This window comes from Pristiophorus japonicus, chromosome 4, assembly GCF_044704955.1.
Source record: "Pristiophorus japonicus isolate sPriJap1 chromosome 4, sPriJap1.hap1, whole genome shotgun sequence".
NCBI lineage: Eukaryota > Metazoa > Chordata > Chondrichthyes > Pristiophoridae > Pristiophorus > Pristiophorus japonicus.
The window spans coordinates 198371906-198394374 of NC_091980.1; the positions used below are offsets into that span (position 1 = coordinate 198371906).

Genomic DNA, 22469 nt, shown 5'->3' on the forward strand with positions numbered 1-22469 from the left:
TTGACCGATCCCCGCACGTCGACCCGCCCCCGCCCTAACCCCGCTCCCTTCTCTTTCCCCCACTCTCCGCTCGCTCTGCACTCAAACGGCGGCGCTCCTGAAACGTGTTCTTCTCATTGGTCAAAGCCTTTTCAAATGTGGGGTCCTGAGGCGTGGGGGTGGCCACCGCGCTGCCTGAAGTGAAGCCGCTGCGCACGCACGAGCAGCGGGAGCTTGCGTGCTGCAACGGTCGGCCGTGAGCCGCGGGAAAGTGGTGACCAGCTCACTGTGAGTTTTTTTAGGATTAAAAAAAAGTGAGAAATCTTAAACATTGAAACAAGTGGAGCTGTGTAGACGTTTCACAAGTGACGGGTAACCAAACTTGAAGTGACAAATCATTGTGAGGGAGGCACAGGTACATTGAAAATAGACCATGGCGGGGCCAATTTCAATAAAGGGAACTAAAGAAATACAGGCAACTACAACTACTTTAGTTGCTCCTGTAAATCAAATTTCAATCAAGTGCCCCCTGATTCAAGTGGGGGCACCCCCCCCCCCCTGATTAAAGTGGGGGCACCAAAACCGACACATTAAACAAATTAACTTTGAACAATAAACGGGCAAATTAAGATTTGGTTGCCGGGGGTGATGATGCTCTCCGGTGCCCACCTCTTGTGGAAGGCCGTGAGTGTATCAGTGGACACCTCGTGCTCCATCTCCTGGGACACCCTGGCTTGGATGTAACCGCGGAAGAGAGGCAGGCAGTCAGGCTGAATGACCCCTCACAGGCAACTACATACCCATTAATACTGTATTTGCTGCTCACAATGTGGTCTCCTCTACATTGGGGAGACCAAACGCAGATTGGGTGACTGCGGAACACCTCCGTTCGGTCTGTAAGCGTGGAGGAAATGCATCCGGGAGGGCGCTGAGCACCTCGAGTCTCATCACAGAGCATACAGAAATCAAGCGCGGGCAGCCGAAAGAACGTGCGGCAAACCAGTCCCACCCACCCCTTCCCTCAACAACTATCTGTCCCACCTGTGACAGGGACTGTGGTTCTCGTATTGGACTGCTCAGCCACCTAAGGACACATTTTGAGAGTGGAAGCAAGTCTTCCTCGATTCCGAGGGACTGCCTATGAGCTTCCGGTCGCCTGTCACTTTAGTTTTCCACTCCGCTCCCAGTCTGACCTCTCCGTCCTCGGACTCTTGCACTGTTCCAATGAAGCTCAACGCAAGCTCGAGGAACAGCACCCTTATCTTTCGTTTATGCACTTTACAGCCTTCTGGACTTGACAGCGAGTTCAACAATTTCAGACATTACCTCTTCCCATGTTTTGCTCTTATGTACTTTTTCTCTCTGTGTTTCCTGGTAGTTATCCTATTCACACCCTATCTAAATTGATCTTTTTCTAACTTCTGCCATTACCATCTCCAGTCAGCCCATCATTCCTTTTGTCTCTCAAATCGCTCCTGTCTTCCACCCTATCACAGACCTTCCCGTTTGTTCTTTCCTCCCCTCCCCCTTTCAGTGCTCCTTAAGAATCTGCCTTTCGAACATTCGCCAGTTCTGACGAAGGATCAACGATCCAAAGCGTTAACTTTCTCTCCACAGATGCTGCCTGACCCGCTGAGATTTCCAGCATTTTCTGTTTTTATTACATACACATGAATCTCACTTCCATTGGCCCGTAAATTGCGGCATCTCCAGGTGTGTACAATGTGCGCATGCGCCCGAAGAGGCCTCGCAGGTGCTGGTTCTCGCCGCACAATGCGCATGCGCCGAGAACTGACATTTGTGAACAGTCAAAGTTTCTTTTGACAGATTGCACACATCCCTGGGAGAAGGACATCCGTGTGCGGAGATTGGGCTATTTGCCTAACTCTTGCCCAGCAAATATCCTTCAAACTCTTACATCTGATTAAAAACTGGCATATAACCTGCTTTTACCAGTATACGAGTTTTAAAAGATAGAAAAATTAAATGTTATCACTAATTTTTATATTAAAAACCCTGTCCATTAAGGTAAGTTTATTTTTACCCCTATTAAAACATACAAAGGAAAATTCAAAAAAATAAATTTGTCTAACCATTTAATTAAATTCAATTTCAATTAATTTTAACTATGTGAGGTGTTTTATTTATTGTGTTGTGTTTTTGGGGGGTATTCTCATTGATAGTAATGGGAGCTTGTATAAACGGAACTCACCATTATTATCAATGATTCCATGTTCATTGGTGGTCCAGGTCCACATGATCCCAGGTAGCGCTTACGATCCTGGGATGTGTGAGCCCATACGCTGGACTGCGAATGGAGGCATCGGACCGCAAATCTACGTTCCTCCGGGACCACCAAGTACTTTTGTTAAAAAAAATTTGGTCAGTGGCGTCCGCTGGCAGGAAGCCTCTGACTGCAATTTGTGGGCCATTATTTCACATGGATTGGAATTGACTATCAGGAGTAAATTTGAACATTGGTGCAACAACAACTAAGACAATGAAGATCCAATCTGACCAAAACAAAAGCAAAATGCTGGAAATACTCAGCAGGTCAGGCAGTATCTGCGGAAAGAGAAACAGAGTAATGATTCAGGTCAATGACCTTTCGTCAGAACACAAACCTATCTGACCAACCTCTTTAATTTATTTTTGGAAGCAACAAATTGTCAGCTGTGAAGGAAATGAAAAAAAAGACTTGCATTTATATAGCGCCTTTCACGACATCTCAAAGCGCTTTATAGCCAATGACGTACCTTTGAAGTGTAGTCACTGTTGTAATGTAGGAAACGCAGCAGCCAATTTGCAGACCGCAAGCTCCCACAAACAGCAATGTGATAATGACCTGATAATCTGTTTTTTTGGTGAGGGATAAATATTGGCCGGGACACCAGGGATAACTCTCAGCTCTACTTCAAAATAGTGCCATGGGATCTTTTACATCCATCTGAGAGAGCAGATGGGGCCTCAGTTTAATATCTCATCCAAGAGATGGCACCTCCAAAAGTGCAGCAATCCTTCAGTACTGCACTGGAGTGTTAGCCTAAATTTTTGTGCTCAAGTCTCTGAAGTGGGACTTAGAACCCACAACCTTCTGGCTCAGTAACAAGAGTGCTACCAACTGAGCCACGGCTGCCAACTGTGACAAAGACTATGGCATTGTGTACTTACACTTCCAAAACACATTTGCTAAAGTTCCACATAAGAGACTACTGGTTAAAGTCAAAGCTATCAGGATTCAGGATAAAACTTCAGGATAAGAAATTAGTTGACGAATAAAAAGCAATGGATACAGGTTTGATGAATAATGTTAAGGGAAGAACTCAGTGGGGTGCCCCAGGACTCATGTTAAGGACCACTTCTGTTTCTAATTTGGCAATAACTAAGTTACAGGCAAAACGGAAAAATACCAAAATTGCTTATCGAGAACTATGGAACTTGTCGCAAGAAAACAAGGATGGAGATTTGGCAAGGCAATGGGGAGAGGAGAAATGGAGAAGAGCAGAGGACAGGAAAATGATTAAAGAATTAAAAGTTAGAGTGGCAGCCTTGTCTGTCGGAACTTACGAGGAGGAATCCAGTACTGAAGATGACGAAGATGATCCAGTCCTCCCAACAGTGCCCCCCATAGTTCAGTAGATCAAAGTGGAGGTTTCTGATGCTGAGCAGAGAGGAAGTGATACTTCTATTATCAGTAGTAATGCAGGGAGTGTTGCGGATTATACCCAGTCTAAAACAGGTGATGGTGCGGGGGTACACAGGTCTGTTAAAATGGCCCCCTTATTGACTAAACAACTGCACACAAAAGGGGAGACCGATACATGAATAGGTCAAACAGTATATGAATACAAAAATGGAGAAGAAGTCTGGATCTGCCAAATCAGTGGGCAATTGTCTAAATATGAGGGAATAGGAGACTCAACTCCTTTATTAAATAAAGTCTGATTGCTGCAGCAGGCGTGTGCCTTGACAGACAAAAATGCTGGTCGACTGCTGCAGGTTGTCTTACCCCCCAAGCCGTGACATTACCTGATGAGTTTGTACTGGAGGAAGAGAGCCAATTCCCAGACCATGAAAAGCGTAAGACCATAGTATGTGAGGCAGTGGGATATAGGGTAGTGGCGGATATGGGAAAGATTATGGACCATAAACCTAATCCAGTATTTAAAAGTCTTTGGAAGTGTATAATCAGAACCATGGTGATCGAGTAGAATTGTCCAAGGACGATCCCACTTTTTGGAGTTCAGTGATCAATAAATACAAGACCCTAGTGAATCCTGATTGTGAACATATACTTTGTCAATACGCCACAGAACTGAGGGCGATGAAGCCGCAAGAAGGGTTAGGGAGGGATATTCAGACAGCCCTTCAAGCCTGACATGAATCCCGACTCGAGCTAAAATCCCAACAATCCCCCAAATTTTTTTAAAAAGCAGTGCCAATTGTAATTAATAAAGGGGCAAAAAAAAAGAAATACTCACATTTATATAGCACCTTTCACGACTACCGGATGTCTCAAAGTGCTTTACAGACAATGAAGTACTTTTGGAGTGTAGTCACAGTTGTAATGTGGGAAAGGAGGGAGACCTTGCTTTAACTGTGGGAAACAAGGACACTTTGCCAATGAGTGTCATACACAAAACACCTGTGGTAACTATGGCAATTCAGAACATACTAAAGGACAGTGTTGGTCTGAAGGAGGAGAAGCTCACGGGAAGGGATCCAAACAGAAAGGAGGACAGAGAGTCTCAGTTCAACATCTTCTGGATGAACAGAATAAGAACATAAGAAATAGGAACAGGAATAGGCCATAAGGCCCCTCGAGCCTGCTCCGCCATTCAATAAGATCATGGCTGATCTGATCAAGGACTCAGCTCCACTTCCCCGCCCGCTCCCCATAACTCCTTATTCCCTTATTGTTTAAGAAACTGTCTATTTCTGTCTTAAATTTATTCAATGTCCCAGCTTTCACAGGTCTCTGAGACAGCGAATTTCACAGATTTACAATCCTCTGAGAGAAGAAATTTCTCCGCATCTCTGTTTTAAATGGGCAGCCCCTTATTCTAAGATCATGCCCTCTAGTTCTAGTCTTCCCCATCAGTGGAAACATCCTCTCTGCAGCCACCTTGTCAAGCCCCCTCATAAGCTTATACCTTTTGATAAGATCACCTCTCATTCTTCTGAATTCCAATAAGTAGAGGCCCAACCTGCTCAGTCTTTCCTCATAAGTCAACCCCCTCATCTCCGGAATCAATCTATTGAACCCTCTCTAAACTGCCTCCAAAGCAGTAAATATGGAAACCAAAACCGCATGCAGTATTCCAGGTGTGGCCTCATCAATACCTTGTATAGCTGTAGCAAGACTTCACTGTTGTTATACTGGACTTGGAAGCAATTTGGGCCTTATGGAGATTGGGGGAGAGTAAAAATCAGGGTAAAACCACAACTCAGACCTTTTTAAAAAGGATTGACGGGAACAGGCCTCAGTAGCTGCAATGAGTCAGCTTCAATATGATAAAGAGGGTAGACGTTGTGTCTCAGTCTTGGTAAGAGGCTGCTAAAACAATTTTCTAGTGTACATAGAGGCATCCTGTCCCATCACTCACTGTCATGTATCCTACATGGCTACTGTTGGTACTATCACAAGGTGTGCAGTTATATGTGATATTGCTTAACCAACCTTGTGACAAAGATTATGGAATAATGATATAAAAATTAGGGCCTAAAGTCGAGGGCCTAAAAAATATAAGGGCCTAAGGCTTTATTAGCTTATGGGTTAATCCAGTTCTGCATACACTCACTCCTGTGGAGACATTGTACGACCATTGTACTAAGCAGATCCTGGAAGTCCACTAGTTAGTCAAGCACACGGAATATTTGGTAGTATTTATCTTGTACACCCTTCACACCTCAGTAACAGTATTAATGAAGGGCCAGGTGAAAGGAGTGTCCCCAGCACGGTGGGGAAGATGGATCTTGGAATTGGGCAGTAAAGATATTACGGTACGACACTTCCACACCTAACAATTGGCTCATATGTTGCAGATTGAGCGAGTACACCATGCCTATAAAGTGGAAGAGGTCGTATCTCGTCGACCTATTAAAACCATACCACTGGTGGGCTCCACTAGTGTTTATGTGGATGGTTCCAGGTTTTATGAACTGGGACAATGCCATACAGGCGCTGCGTGCTGAATTCCTTAGGACTCAAAGTGTCCTCATTAAATGTCTGACCCAGCACTCTGCGTAGTTGTTGTAGTTACAGCTCTCCAGACAATTATAGGGAAGGTCACTATATACTATGACAGTTCATTTCTGTGCAATTCCCTCACAGAGTATTTGCCTATCTGGCATAAACCTGGTTTCTGCATTTCAAAAGGTAAACAACTCGCCCATCATTCGGAACTCCAAATGATTTGGGATATCACTAGTGAGCGACTGGGGTAAATTGCCATTTGTAAAGTGAAAGCGTATCAGCGGGAGGGAATTAACCAAGAAGGCGATCATAATAATGTAGCTGATCAATTGGTCAGAGAAGCAGCTATAAAAGGGGTTGCATGGAAACCACCTACCTCACAACCACTGGCACCAGTACGACAGACCCTGGTCGATTTGGATGAAGGGACCGAGTGTAACGTAGCCAAGTTTGCTGATGATACAAAGATGGGTGGGAAAGTAATTTGTGAGGAGGACACAACAAATCTGCAAAGGGTTATGGACAGGCTAAGTGAGTGGGCAAAAATTTGGCAGAGTATAATGTGGGAAAGTATGAGGTTATCCACTTTGGCAGAAAAAATAAAAAAGCAAATTATTATTTAAATTGAGAAAAATTACAAAATGCTGCATCATAGAGGGATCTGGGGGTCCTTGTGCATGAAACACGAAAAGTTAGTATGCAAGTACAACAAGACAAATGAAATGTTGGCCTTTATTGCAAGGGGGATGGAGTATAAATGCAGAGAACTCCTGCTATAACTGTACAGGGTATTGGTGAGGCCACACCTAGAGTACTGCGTAGAGTTTTGTTCTCCTTATTTAAGGAGGGATATACTTGCATTGGAAGCAGTTCAGAGAAGGTTCATTAGGTTGATTCCTGAGATGGTTTGACTTATGAAGAAAGGTTGAGTAGGTTGGCCCTATACTCATTGGAGTGTAGAAGAATGAGAGGTGATCTTATTGAAACAAGATAATGAGAGGGCTCGACAAGGTAGATGCAGAGAGGATGTTTCCACTCATGGGGGAATCTAGAACTAGGGGCATAGTTTCAAAATAAGGGGTCGCCCATTTACAACTGAGATGAGGAGGAATTTCTTCTCTCAGAGGGTTGTAAATCTGTGGAATTCTTTACCCCAGAGAGTTGTGGAGGTTGGATCATTGAATATATTTAAGGCTGAGATAGATAGATTTTTGAGCGATAAGCCATGATCTTATTGAATGATGGAGCAGGCTCAAGAGGCCAAATAGTCTACTCCTGCTCCAATTTCTTATGTTCTTATGGTCATACCTGATTTGAAAACCTGTCAGGATACTGACCCTGGTGTGGTAAAGGTTAAAGATGCCATACACTATGGAAGGATCTTCCCCCACCCTTCGCACTGAGTAAGGACTCCCTTGTCCTACATGAAGAGGTTTTGTACCATGAGATGGCCCCAAACTGAAATAGGTTACCCCTCTCTGTTTCAGAAATGAGTTGATTCTGTATATGCATCAAATTGGGGGACAGGTCTTCATTTCTCGGGTTATAGATATGCTACACAGTTGTTACTGGTGGCCAATGATGCACCAGGATGTTCAACATCACCTAGCTTTGTGTTTCATTTGTGCCCAAATGAATCCAGCCCCAACTAAACGAAAGGTCCCGATGAGCACCTGAATCGTTATTCAGATTCATGGGAATATTGCAGATTGACTATATAGGCGCATTACCCACAGCAAAAGATGGGTATTGGTTTATCTTAGTTGTTATGGATATGTTCACCCAGTGGATCAAAGCCTTCCCAGTCTGTAAAAAATGATGTGGTTACCACGGCAAAGATTTTATAGGAGCAAATATTTGCCAGATGGGGTTTTCCAAAAAGGATAGAAAGTGATAATGGATCACATTTTATGGCAGAAGTGATGCAACACTTGTGCCGCCTCATCAGTGTGGGACAATGGGCCCAAGTTTCCACCCTCTGGAAAAACGGCGCATTTCTGGAAGAAAAAGGGCACTGAATACTTACCTTGTGATTCTGCGAATTCTTCAGGACGTCTTCGTGCTCGGCGTGGCGGAGCACAAGGGGTCGGGGGCGGAGCCAGGTCCCGGTGCTGAAAACAGTGCCAGGACCTCTGCACATGTGCAGTAGCTCCAGGCCCCTGAGGCTGTGTGGGAGGAGCCTGAAGCACGCCACCCCTAGCCCTGACCGAATGGACTCCCAGGGCGAAGATTAGACTCTGGCCTCCCTCCCATTCAAGTCCCGCTCTGGCCCGCCCATCCCCCCGTTCAAGTCCCACTGCGGCTCCCCCCCCTCAGGTCGTGCTCCGGCTCCCCCCCTCACCTGTTTAAGTCCCGGTCCGGCTTCCCCCCACCCCGTTCAAGTCCCGTTCCGGCTCCCCCCCCTCAGGTCGTGCTCCGGCTCCTCCCCCTCACCTGTTTAAGTCCCGGTCCGGCTCCCCCCCCACCCCCATTCAGGTCCTGCTCCGGCTCCCCTCTCCTCACCCCCCCTCTCCTCACCCCCCCCTCTCCTCACACCCCCCTTTCCTCACACCCCCCTCTCTCCTTCTCCCCTCCCCTCTCCTCCTCTACCCTCACTCTCCTCCTCCTCTTCCCCTCCTCCTCCTCTTCCCCTCCTCCTCCTCTTCCCCTTCTCCTCCTCTTCCCCTTCTCCTCCTCTTACTCTTCTCCTCCTCTTACTCTTCTCCTCCTCTTACTCTTCTCCTCCTCTTACTCTTCCCCTTCTCCTCTTCTCCTCCTCTTCTCCTCCTCCTCCTCTTCCCCCCTCCTCCTCTTCCCCTCCTCCTCCTCTTCCTCTTCTCCTCCTCTTCCTCTTCTCCTCCTCTTCCCCTTCTCCTCCTCTTCCCCCCTCCTCCTCTTCCCCCCCCTCCTCCTCTTCCCCTCCTCCTCCTCCTCTTCCCCTCCTCCTCTTCCCCTCCTCCTCTTCCCCTTCTCTTTCCCCCCTCCTCTTCCCCTCCTCCCCCCACCCCTCGCTGTCAGAAACACAGAGAGACACTGACAGAGAGAGAGCGAGACACTGGGGGGGGGGGGGTCCCAGCATGCTGTTGGAGGGCTTTCGGTGCTGCAGTCGGTGAGTAGAAACTTAATTTTTTATTTATTGATTTTTTTTATTTTTTTTGGATTGATTTATTTATCATTTATTATTGATGATGGCTCTTTATTTGTAAAAGTCAAGTGTTTAATGTTTGTAAACTTCCTTCCCCCGCCCGGCCCCCCCCCCCCCCCATCTCTCGTTCCCTACGCCTGATTTCTAAGTGTAGGCAAGGTTTTTCTGAGCTTACAAAAATCTACACTTACTCCATTCTAAGTTAGTTTGGAGTAAGTTTTCACTGCCTAAACTTGCAAAACAGGCGTAAGTAGCTGGACACGCCCCCTTTTGGGAAATAAAATCTGATCTAAAATGAAACTGTTCTAACTCACTAGAGCTGGAGCAAACCAAATGCCAAGAATTGCAATGTCTAAGATGCTCCATTCTAAACTAGTTGCTCCAAAAAAATAGGAGCAACTCAGGCCAAAACTTGAGCCCAATATTTTCACATCCCCTACCATCGACAGTCCAGTGGGATGGTGGAACGCTTTAATCGCACTCTGAAAGCAGGGCTGATAAAAGCTGTCATGCAGGGAACTGATGATCTGGTTAAGACCATTACTGATTGGGTTACCGCTTTGCCTTCTGAAGGCCATCCGTGCCACACCAGTGAGCTTGACAGGCCGACAGATGCAAATTGTACATTCAAATAGGGTTCCACTCCCCATTGATAGTCGCCAGATCCATATCCAGTTCCTCCAGAACCTCCAACCATCTTTACAGTCCACTCTGTGCAGCGGAGAAGATGGGTGCTACCTATTTTAACACCACCAGGGACGACCACCCCATCTATTGCATGACCTACTTGATTGCCGATCAAGTCATGCTTAAAGATTTTTTTAAAGGGGGGTGCCTGGGAGGCTAGTTGGGAGAAACAAACCTTAAACTGTCCATTCAGAAATGAGGGAAGACACCACAATATGTGTGGTATCATGGAGATCAGTGTAAACTGTACAAGAAAAAGAGGTCAGATAACTAGTTGGAGAATAAATGCTGCATTTGATGTTAACAGGAACAAGATGTGGAGAGACATTGTACTACTGCTGACCTCTACCAGCGCTAAACAACAAGGAAAGAAGATGAATTTGTGTAACAAGCCTGGTCAGCCCAGGCGGATCCAGTGATGAAAGCAACTGGAGGTGCAAGTACCAGAAAAGGGTGGGTTACAAATACAATGTTGTATGAGAAATAATACTTTCGGTGTAACTAAGATCACTTTTCAGTGGATACAAACTCAAGCAGCAAAATAGGGGACATGGGAATCCCATATAAAGGAGTCTTAATAATTAATGCTAATTACAGTGAGTTGAACGCGAATCTGGAAACACAGCTTTCCCAAACACACAATAGGAGTGGGATGCTCTGTCATGGACAATACTAGCCATTTAACTGCAGTATCTGGAAGTTTTGTTCATATTAATGTAACAGATGTTGAGGAAAAACTTGAGCATGTGTTCAACTCAAGCTCACAAGATTATACATGCCCATCTCAACGACATAACCCAAATAAAAATAGACTCAAAGTAATCGAAACTGGGATTATACTATATAATATCCATTTTGAGATTGTACCAGTGTAATTGAATATGAAATTTCACATATCCAAAAAAGCTTTGTCATTGTAATTATACAGATATGTTGCATAGAATGTTGCAAGCTTTAGTGGAAAAGAGAGGGAGAGAAGTGTAAGGGATTAGAAGAAGAATCAGATTGGTGGGAAGATAGGCATAAGGAGGGTAAGAAACAAAAGAAGAGGGGGCTAATGGAATGGATGGGCATAGGAGCAACAGCAGGCTTGTCTGGAAGCCGATATAGAGAGAATGTGGGAACATGATGAGGAAGCAATTGAAAGACATTTTATCCAAAAGGAACCAAGAAGGGGGAGATTTAGTGGAACAACAAAACACCTTATTATCCACTGAGGAGTTAGGGAGAGAATTGGACAAAGTACAGAAAAGAATTAATCAGTTAATAGATAATAATGAGGCCAATGGAAAGCAGGAGACAAGAGGTATTATGTGTAACCAGTATGCGGCTTTTGTGATGAACATAATCCAGAAAGGAATAGATCAAATAAAGCAGATGAGAATTGTGTTTCTGGCCCCTAGGGAAGGGGAAAGAAATGAAGATATTATACCAGTGGTATTGGTCTTTCCTTTGTTGAGGAAAAATGGAAATGAAACGAAACCTTGGAAGGTGTATAAGAGTAGAATCGATTGGACTGGTGGAACACTCTTAAGTTAGGTCTGATCCATAAAGAGTATCAGGAATATAAGATATTTGATTAAGAAGGGAGGAACTTGGATAGCACCAGATATGAAGTGTTGTACTCTGAAAGAGGCAACATGGGTTTGTAGATGTGATGTAATCCATCAACATATTGTTCTAGCTTGTGGGTTCACCCTTAACAAAGAATCACCAAAATGCCAGATTGGAATAAGTAAATGAGACGATAACCAAACTAATACCATGTATAAAGGAAAAGGACAGTAGTGTGTGACTACCACTGCCTTTAATGACTATGGGTTCAACCCGATGCCCCATACTAGAATGCCAGTTTTATTTGACTCCAACGAGAAATACTTGTATCGGTGCTAGCTAAAACGTTGGTACTGGTACATCATCATAACGCCACATCTACAGATGAGACTGCCTCTGGAGGATGACGCCATTTGAGCCATTTCACATATGGGATACTATATATCTCCTGTCTCTGGCTTTAAAGGCCACAATTGAGCGAACTAGGACATCCCAGAAACATATAGTATAAATGATACAGACAAAATAGAGGCACAGAACAGGCAATCACAAGACTTGGGAATCATGAATGGTGGGAAGTAGTATATAGTGTGGAACTACATCCTTGGGCTGGATTGTTCAAGAGGGGATTGGTGATAGCACAGATAATAGCTTTAGGGATTCTGGTCATTGCATTATGTTGTGTAAGGAAGTCGATAAGGGACATAGAAAAGATAAGGAGATAGCAAGGGCACTAAAAGGAAGCCAGAATTATGAAAGACAAAGAAGGATATAAAACACTTTGCTCGGTAACCCATAAAAAAATTAAAAAGTAGGACATGTTGGCATATGGAACTCGGTTAATTCAGCTTCTGAAAGGTATTCATGTTTAGTTCATTCAATACAGGTACAACGTCTCAAATCCAGCTGTCCAAAAATCAGAATTGTTTGAAAAATCAGAAATTTTTGAGAAAATCCCATTCGATAATCAGTAAAATAACATTTGGAATTATTGTCCAAAAACCGGTGGGCTAGACTAGTTATCGGCTTCGCCGCTATGTTTTAAATGGCATGCAATCAGTCCGAGCCTTGCTGAATCACTCTCGACCCGGTCCAACCCGACCTGACCCACGCCACCATTAGTACTTTGTCTGTTTCGGTAGCATACGTACACTCTTGATTTTCTTGTCCGAAGTCCGGAAAAATCCGAAAATCGGCACAGTCTCAGTCCCAACATTGCCGGATTTGAGATGTTGTACCTGCATAGAGAAAAATGTGGTTGGCATCATTGGAGAGAGAGAGAGAGAGAGAGAGAGAGAAAGAAAGAGGTACATATTTCACTTAGCAACAGCTGGTGATTGCAACCAACCAGCCTTGGATATTTTCATAATAGAATGTTTAGATTAGAAATGTTATGGTATAGAAACATAGAAAATAGGTGCAGGAGCAGGCCATTCAGCCCTTCTAGCCTGCACCGCCATTCAATGAGTTCATGGCTGAACATGCAACTTCAGTACCCCATTCCTGCTTTCACGCCATACCCCTTGATCCCCCGAGTAGTAAGGACTTCATCTAACTCCCTTTTGAATATATTTAGTGAATTGGCCTCAACTACTTTCTGTGGTAGAGAATTCCACAGGTTCACCACTCTCTGGGTGAAGAAGTTTCTCCTTATCTCAGTCCTAAATAGCTTACCCCTTATCCTTAGACTGTGACCTCTGGTTCTGGACTTCCCCAACATTGGGAACATTCTTCCTGCATCCAACCTGTCCAAACCCGTCAGAATTTTAAGCGTTTCTATGAGGTCCCCTCTCACTCTTCTGAACTCCAGTGAATACAAGCCCAGTTGATCCACTCTTTCTTGATAGGTCAGTCCCACCATCCCGGGAATCAGTCTGGTGAATCTTCGCTGCACTCCCTCAATAGCAAGAATGTCCTTCCTCAAGTTAGGAGACCAAAACTGTACACAATACTCCAGGTGTGGCCTCACCAAGGCCCTGTACAACTGTAGCAACACCTCCCTGCCCCTGTACTCAAATCCCCTCGCTATGAAGGCCAACATGCCATTTGCTTTCTTAACCGCCTGCTGTACCTGCATGCCAACCTTCAATGACTGATGTACCATGACACCCAGGTCTCGTTGCACCTTCCCTTTTCCTAATCTGTCACCATTCAGATAATAGTCTGTCTCTCTGTTTTTACCATCAAAGTGGATAACCTCACATTTATCCACATTATACTTCATCTGCCACGCATTTGCCCACTCACCTAACCTATCCAAGTCACTCTGCAGCCTCATAGCATCCTCCTCGCAGCTCACACTGCCACCCAACTTAGTGTCATCCGCAAATTTGGAGATACTACATTTAATCCCCTCGTCTAAATCATTAATGTACAATGTAAACAACTGGGGCCCCAGCACAGAACCCTGCGGTACCCCACTAGTCACTGCCTGCCATTCCGAAAAGTACCCATTTACTCCTACTCTTTGCTTCCTGTCTGACAACCAGTTCTCAATCCACGTCAGCACACTACCCCCAATCCCATGTGCTTTAACTTTGCACATTAATCTCCTGTGTGGGACCTTGTCGAAAGCCTTCTGAAAGTCCAAATATACCACATCAACTGGTACTCCTTTGTCCACTTTATTGGAAACATCCTCAAAAAATTCCAGAAGATTTGTCAAGCATGATCTCCCTTTCACAAATCCATGCTGACTTGGACCTATCATGTCACCATTTTCCAAATGCGCTGCTATGACATCCTTAATAATTGATTCCATCATTTTACCCACTACTGAGATCAGGCTGACCGGTCTATAATTCCCTGCTTTCTTTCTCCCTCCTTTTTTAAAAAGTGTGGTTACATTGGCTACCCTCCACTCCATAGGAACTGATCCAGAGTCAATGGAATGTTGGAAAATGACTGTCAATGCATCCACTATTTCCAAGGCCACCTCCTTAAGTACTCTGGGATGCAGTCCATCAGGCCCTGGGGATTTATCGGCCTTCAATCCCATCAATTTCCCCAACACAATTTCCCGACTAATAAGGATTTCCCTCAGTTCCTCCTCCTTACTAGACCCTCCGACCCCTTTTATATCCGGAAGGTTGTTTGTGTCCTCCTTAGTGAATACTGAACCAAAGTACTTGTTCAATTGGTCTGCCATTTCTTTGTTCCCCGTTATGACTTCCCCTGATTCTGACTGCAGGGGACCTATGTTTGTCTTTACTAACCTTTTTCTCTTTACATATCTATAGAAACTTTTGCAATCCGCCTTAATGTTCCCTGCAAGCTTCTTCTCGTACTCCATTTTCCCTGCCCTAATCAAACCCTTTGTCCTCCTCTGCTGAGTTCTAAATGTCTCCCAGTCCCCAGGTTCGCTGCTATTTCTGGCCAATTTGTATGCCATTTCCTTGGCTTTAATACTATCCCTGATTTCCCTAGATAGCCACGGTTGAGCCACCTTCCCTTTTTTATTTTTACGCCAGACAGGAATGTACAATTGTTGTAGTTCATCCATGCGGTCTCTAAATGTCTGCCATTGCCCATCCACAGTCAACCCCTTAAGTATCATTAGCCAATCTATCTTAGCCAATTCATGCCTCATACCTTCAAAGTTACCCTTCTTTAAGTTCTGGACCATGGTCTCTGAATTAACTGTTTCATTCGCCATCCTAATGCAGAATTCCACCATATTATGGTCACTCTTCCCCAAGGGGCCTCGCACAATGAGATTGCTAATTAATCCTCTCTCATTACACAACACCCAGTCTAAGATGGCCTCCCCCCTAGTTGGTTCCTCGACATATTGGTCTAGAAAACCATCCCTTATGCACTCCAGGAAATCCTCCTCCATCGTATTGCTTCCAGTTTGGCTGGCCCAATCTATGTGCATATTAAAGTCACCCATTATAACTGCTGCACCTTTATTGCATGCACTCCTAATTTCCTGTTTGATGCCCTCCCCAACATCACTACTACTGTTTGGAGGTCTGTACACAACTCCCACTAACGATTTTTGCCCTTTAGTGTTCTGCAGCTCTACCCATATAGATTCCACATCATCCAAGCTAATGTCTTTCCTAACTATTGCATTAATCTCCTCTTTAACCAGCAATGCTACCCCACCTCCTTTTCCTTTTATTCTATCCTTCCTGAATGTTGAATACCCCTGGATGTTGAGTTCCCAGCCCTGATCATCCTGGAGCCACGTCTCCGTAATCCGAATCACATCATATTTGTTAACATCTATTTGCACAGTTAATTCATCCACCTTATTGCGGATACTCCTTGCATTAAGACACAAAGCCTTCAGGCTTGCTTTTTTAACACCCTTTTTCCTTTTAGAATTTTGCTGTACAGTGGCCCTTTTTGTTCTTTGCCTTGGGTTTCTCTGCCCTCCACTTTTCCTCATCTCCTTTCTGTCTTTTGCTTTTGCCTCATTTTTGTCTCCCTCTGTCTCCCTGCATAGGTTCCCATCCCCCTGCAATATTAGTTTAACTCCTCCCCAACAACACTAGCAAACACTCCCCCTAGGACATTGGTTCTGGTCCTGCCCAGGTGCAGACCGTCCGGTTTGTACTGGTCCCACCTCCCCCAGAACCGGTTCCAATGCCCCAAGAATTTGAATCCCTCCCTGCTGCACCACTGCTCAAGCCATGTATTCATCTGCGCTATCCTGCGATTCCTACTCTGACTAGCACGTGGCACTGGTAGCAATCCCGAGATTACTACTTTTGAGGTCCTACTTTTTAATTTAGCTCCTAGCTCCTTAAATTCTTTTCGTAGGACCTCATCCCTTTTTTTACCTATGTCGTTGGTACCAATGTGCACCACGACAACTGGCTGTTCTCCCTCCCATTTCAGAATGTCCTGCACCCGCTCCGAGACATCCTTGACCCTTGCACCAGGGAGGCAACATACCATCCTGGAGTCTCGGTTGCGTCCGCAGAAACGCCTATCTATTCCCCTCACCATCGAATCCCCTATCACTATCGTTCTCCCACTCTTTTTCCTGCCCTCCTGTGCAGCAGAGCCACCTACGGTGCCATGAACTTGGCTGCTGCTGCCCTCCCCTGATGAGTCATCCTCCCCAACAGTACCCAAAGCAGTGTATCTGTTTTGCAGGGGGATGACCACAGGGGACCCCTGCACTATCTTTCTTGCACTGCTCTTCCTGCTGGTCTTCCACTCCCTATCTGGCTGTGGACCCTTCTCCTGCGGTAAGACCAACTCACTACACGTGATACTCACGTCATTCTCAGCATCGTGGATGCTCCAGAGTGAATCCACCCTCAGCTCCAATTCCGCAACGCGGACCGTCAAGAGCTCGAGGCGGATACACTTCCCACACACGTAGCGCCCAGGTTCACCGGAAGTGTCCCCGAGTTCCCACATGGTACAGGAGGAGCATATCACATGGCCGAGCTCTCCTGCCATGTCTTAACCTTAGATACCCTTAAATTGGTAATAACAATGTTACAGTTCACTTACTGATATAAAAAAGAAAAGAAAAGCTACTCACCAATCACCAGCCAATCACTTACCTCATTGGCTGTGACGTCACTTTTTGATTACTTTCTACTTCTATTTTGCTTTCTCTCCCGCTGTAGCTGCCTTTTGATAGGCTGCTCCCGCGTCTCACCAACTGCCGCTGGCTCTCGATCTCCCGCTGGGCCTTTTATAGGCTGCTCCCGCGTCTCACCAACTGCCGCTGGCTCTCGATCTCCCGCTGGGCCTTTTATAGGCTGCTCCCCTCTCACCAACTGCCGCTGGCTCTCGATCTCCCGCTGGGCCTTTTATAGGCTGCTCACGCGTCTCACCAACTGCAGCTGGCTCTCGATCTCCCGCTGGGCTTTTGATAGGCTGTTCCCGCGTCTCACCAACTGCCGCTGGCTCTCGATCTCCCGCTGGGCCTTTTATAGGCTGCTCCCGCGTCTCACCAACTGCCGCTGGCTCTCGATCTCCCGCTGGGCTTTTGATAGGTCGCTCCCCTCTCACCAACTGCTGCTGGCTCTCGATCTCCCGCTGGGCCTTTTATAGGCTGCTCGCGCGTCTCACCAACTGCCGCTGGCTCTCGATCTCCCGCTGGGCCTTTAATAGGCTGCTCCCGCGTCTCACCAACTGCCGGTATGATAGAGACTAGCAGGTTTATGCTTACTACAGCAAGGCCACAGTGATTTTACATGCTTCTAATGTTGTTGATGTATGTTAAAGAAAATATAGACTTGTGTCTCTGGACTATGCAGAAGCCAGAAACTACCATATTAGGCAATGCCAAGCTCCAGTTGGTTAAGAAAATAGTGTATCAATATAAGCCTTTTCCTTTGTTCAAGCAGCACAGAAGGACCCATGCCTAGATTTGCGTAACCTATCTGTGACTACATTCTACTTGTAAATTGTTTTCTATACTGAAGTTAAAGAATAAATTGATTATAACCAAAAAATTTAACTTATTACTACTCAAGTGAACAAATAGAACACTGTTTAAGACAACAATCATTGACTTGGTTTTAGAAATTCAATGCAAATTTGTCAAATTTACAGATTATACCAAATGAAGAAGGGCATGGAGTTGAAGGAGGCAGCCAAGAAATTACAGAATTAGTTCAACAACATATGAGTAGGCAAAACAATGGCAGATGAAATTTAATACAGACAAATGTAAAACACACAGGAAGGGAAAATGGGTGCCATGCATTTCGAGTGTAATGTATCCAAGATTGCTTGAGGTCATCCAAAACTCGGCTGCGCATGTCCGAACTTGCACCATCACCCCTATGCTTGCTGACCTACATTGGCTCACGGTTAAGCAATGCCTCATATAAAATGACATTCAGCATATCTTACCATACATGTGTCAGTTGAATCCTAGCAATCATCATCCATTTCTGTGGGTAAGGTGTATAACAATTAAAATGATGTGTATTAATTTTCTGGTTACCTTTAAATTAAATAAGTGATAAACATTTCAGAATGTGTATAGAGGTGTTTTCAAACATAAACATCTTACAAACAAAAACTTTTTGACTAATTTTGTATAAACAATCATTACTGTAGCCATCTGCACTTTTCAGATATGTCCACTAAGTGGTGTGTTTGCGATGGTTATTTATCTGTTTAAATTGGAGCTTATCATAGAATGATACAGCACAGAAGGAGACCATTAGACCCATCGTGCCTGTGCCAGCTCTTTGGTAGAGCTATCTTAATTAATCCCATGCCCCTTGTATTTCCCCATAGCCCTGTAATTTCTTTCCCTTCAAGTATTTATCCATTTCTCTTTTGAATGTCACTATTGAATCTGCTTCCACTACCTTTTCAGGCAGTGCATTCTAGATCACAACAACTCGCTGTGTAAAAAATGTTTCCTCATGTCGCCGCTGGTTCGATCAGCTTAAATCTATGTCCTCTGGTTACTGACCCTTCTGCCACTGGATACAGTTTCTCCTTATTTACTCTTATCAAAACCCCCATTCATGATTTTGAACACCTCTATCAAATCTCCTCTTAACCATCTCTGCTATAAGGAGAACAACCCCAACTTCTCCAGTCTCTCCACATAACTGAAGTCCCACATCCCTGGTACCATTCTAGTAAATATCTTCTGCAGGCTCTCCAAGGCCTTGACATACTTCCTAAAGTATGGTGTCTAGAATTGAACACAATACTCTAGCTGAGGCCTAACTATTGTTTTATAAAGTTTTTGCATAATTTCCCTTCTTTTGTACTCTATTCCTCTGTTTGGCCTTACATTTATGTTCATAGACTGCTTCGCATTTTCCCATCTTTTTTAAAATTCATTCATGGGATGTGGATATCGCTGTAAAGGCCAGCATTTATTGCCCATCCCTAATTGCCCTTGAGAAGGTGGTGGTGACCTGCCTTCATGAACCGCTGCAGTCCGTGTGGTGAAGGTACTCCCACAGTGCTGGTAGAGTGGGAGTTCCAGGATTTTGACCCAGCGACGATGAAGGAATGGCGATATAGTTCCAAGTCAGAATGGTGTGTAACTTGGAGGGGAACTTGCAGGTGATGGTGCTCCCATCATATCCCCTTGAAGTCTCTTTGCATCCTCTGCATAACTTACATTCCCACCTAGCTTTGTATCATCAGCAAACTTGGATTATATTATAATTGGTCCCCTCATCCAAATCATTGATATGTATTGTGAATAGCTGAGGTCCAAGCACCGATCCTTGCAGTACCCCAATAGTTACAGCCTGCCAGCCCAAAAATGTCCCGTCTATTCCTACTCTCTGTTTTCTGTCCATTAACCAATCCTCAATCCATACTAGTACATTACCCCCAATCCCATGAGCCCTAATTTTGTTTATTAACCTTTTGAGCCCTAATTTTGTTTAATAACCTCTTGATCACTCATGTTAAATTGAAAGTAGTGTTTGTGATCTCTGCGTAAAAGTGTAATCTGTGCCCAGTAAATAAAAGTACATACTGCATTAAAATAGATTTAGTCAGTTTTATCAAAGTTTTGCTTATGATGTCAATAACTAGTAACACCTAATAGAAGAGTAAAATACCAAATTTGAGTCTGTGTCATCTGTGTTATAAAAAGAAAGAGAGATAGTTACAGGGGAGAAACTACACAAAATTACAAAATATGTCCGTAACTCAACACAGCTTAAATGTTTTGTGACATTTCCTTCCCCAAGGAACTTAAAGAGATACTATATTTATGAAACAGCATTTAACAAATACACCGCATCTTTTTCATATGAAACTTTAAATAGGCTAAAGTATTGGGAATTCAACGTGGACTTCCATTGAAAAGCATGTGTTCACGACCCACTCCAGAGACTTGCGCACATAATCTAGGCTATTATTTCAGTGCAGTACTGAGAGAGTTTTGCACTCTTTGAGGTGCTGCCTTTCAGATGAGATGATAAACCAAAGCCCCAATTGCCTTCCCAGATAGACATAAAAGGTCCCATGATAATATCGAAGAAGAGCAGGGGATTTCTCCCAGTTTCCTGGCCAACACTTATCCATCAGCCAACACCTCAACATAGATCTCATTGCTGTTGGTTGGACCTTGCTGTGCATCAATTGGCTGCTGCATTTCCCTATATTACAACAGTGACTGCACTTAATAAGTCAGTCATTGGCTGTGAAGCAATTTGAGACGACCCAAGATCGTGAAAGGTGCTATAGAAATGGAAATTTGCTTTTTTATTTAAAAAATAAGTTCCTTTGTGTGGGGAAGAAAAAAATACAAAAGATTGTTTCAAAATGCTGTTGGTTTCAAAGGGAGGTAATTCACCTTTATTGGTGGAAGTGTCTGATCAGAAGCAAACTTAGATACAAATATATCTGAAAATTGGTCCTTACCTTCACTTGAAAATGAAATGAAACATAGTTTAACCTGGCCTACTAACCTGCTGCCCAGCCGTTAACATGTTCTCAGCTCCCTCTGTGGCCTCACTGATAAATGTTACTTCAGCCCCCAATCGATTCCTAACATCAGACCTTTGGAGCTCTATCTGTTGCCCATTTGGTCTCCCCCTAATGAATCTTTTCTACATTGCAATATAATTTTAAGCATTTTATTCCCAGTTTTTAATCACTTAATTTCTCTGAAATGGGCCTCTAGTTCGCTCACCAGTTCCAACTCCTGCCTCAGTCAGCTTCTGATTTCAGACCTCCAGAACTGTCGTCCCATTTTGCCTCTCCCCTCATGTACAATATGTTTTAATTACTTCTCATTTTCATCTATTTTTAGTTCATTGTTGTACATTTCTTCTTCTTAGGCAGTCCCCTGGAGTCAAGGATGACTTGCTTCCACACCGATATGAGTTTGAAGGTGACTGATGAGACCAATGCGGGATCTACAGTCTCTGTCACAGGTGGGGCAGGTGGTGGTTGAAGGGACGGGTGGGTGGGGTGGGTTGTCTGTACTTGGCTTCCGCGTGCTTCCAAAGAAGGGACTCGAATGTTCAGCATCTTTATTGGATGCTTCTCCACTTTGAGTGTACTTGGGTCTGGGATTCCCAAAAGTCGGTGGGGATGTCACATTTTTTCAAGGAGGCTTGGAAGGTATCCTTTAAGCATTTTCTCTGCCCTCCTGGGACTCACTTGCTGTGACGGAGCTCGGAGTAGAGTGCTTGTTTCGGAAGTCTGTGGCCCGTCCATCGGAGCTGATCAAGCATGGTCAATGCCTCGATGCTGGGGATGTTGGCCTGAGAGAGAATATTGACATTGGTGCGCTTATCTTGCCAATGGATTTGCAGGATTTTGTGGAGACAGCATTGGTGGTACTTCTCCAGTGCATTGAGGTGCCTACTGTGCATAGTCCATGTCTCTGAAGCACATAGGAGGGTGGGTATCACTACTGCTCTGTAGACCATGAGCTTGGTGCTGTGTTTGAGATCTTGCTCTTCAAACACTCTTTTCCTCAGGCAACCGAAGACTGCACTGGCACACTGGAGGCAGTGTTGGACTTCATCATTGATGTCTGTCCTTGCTGACAGTAGGCTCCCAAGGTATGGAAAATGGTCCACATTGTCCAAGATCTCGTCATGGATCTTTATAATCGAAGGGCAGTGCTGTGTGGCGGGGGCAGGTTTGTAGAGGACCTTTGTCTTATGGGGATGTTTAATGTGAGGCCCAGACTCTCATATGCTTCGATGAAGGTGTCAACAATGGTTTGGAATTTGGCCTCCGAATGTGCACAACCACAAGTGTCGTCTGCATACTATAATTCAATGACAGAGGATGGAACAATCTGGACTGGTGGCGACGGAGGTTGAATAATTTCCCGTTTGTCCTGTAGATTAGCTCCACTCCAGTGGGAGCTTGTTAACGGTGAGAGGAAGCAGGAAGCATTGGGGCGAGGAAGATTGAGAAGAGCTTTGGTGCGATGTCACAGCCTTGCTTGACCCTGATCTGCACTTGTATTGGGTCTGTGGTGGATCCGTTGGTAATGCTTGC

At 44.7% G+C, this 22469-nt stretch overlaps 1 long non-coding RNA gene across 1 annotated transcript; it reads left to right on the top strand.

Annotated features, from left to right (window-relative positions):
• The first annotated feature begins 169 nt into the window (after positions 1 to 169).
• LOC139263231 (uncharacterized) lies at positions 170 to 18543 on the top strand. The gene is made up of 3 exons (XR_011593068.1): positions 170 to 394; positions 10294 to 10439; positions 18069 to 18543. It is a non-coding gene; the product is annotated as an uncharacterized lncRNA (long non-coding RNA).
• Positions 18544 to 22469: the final 3926 nt, after the last annotated feature.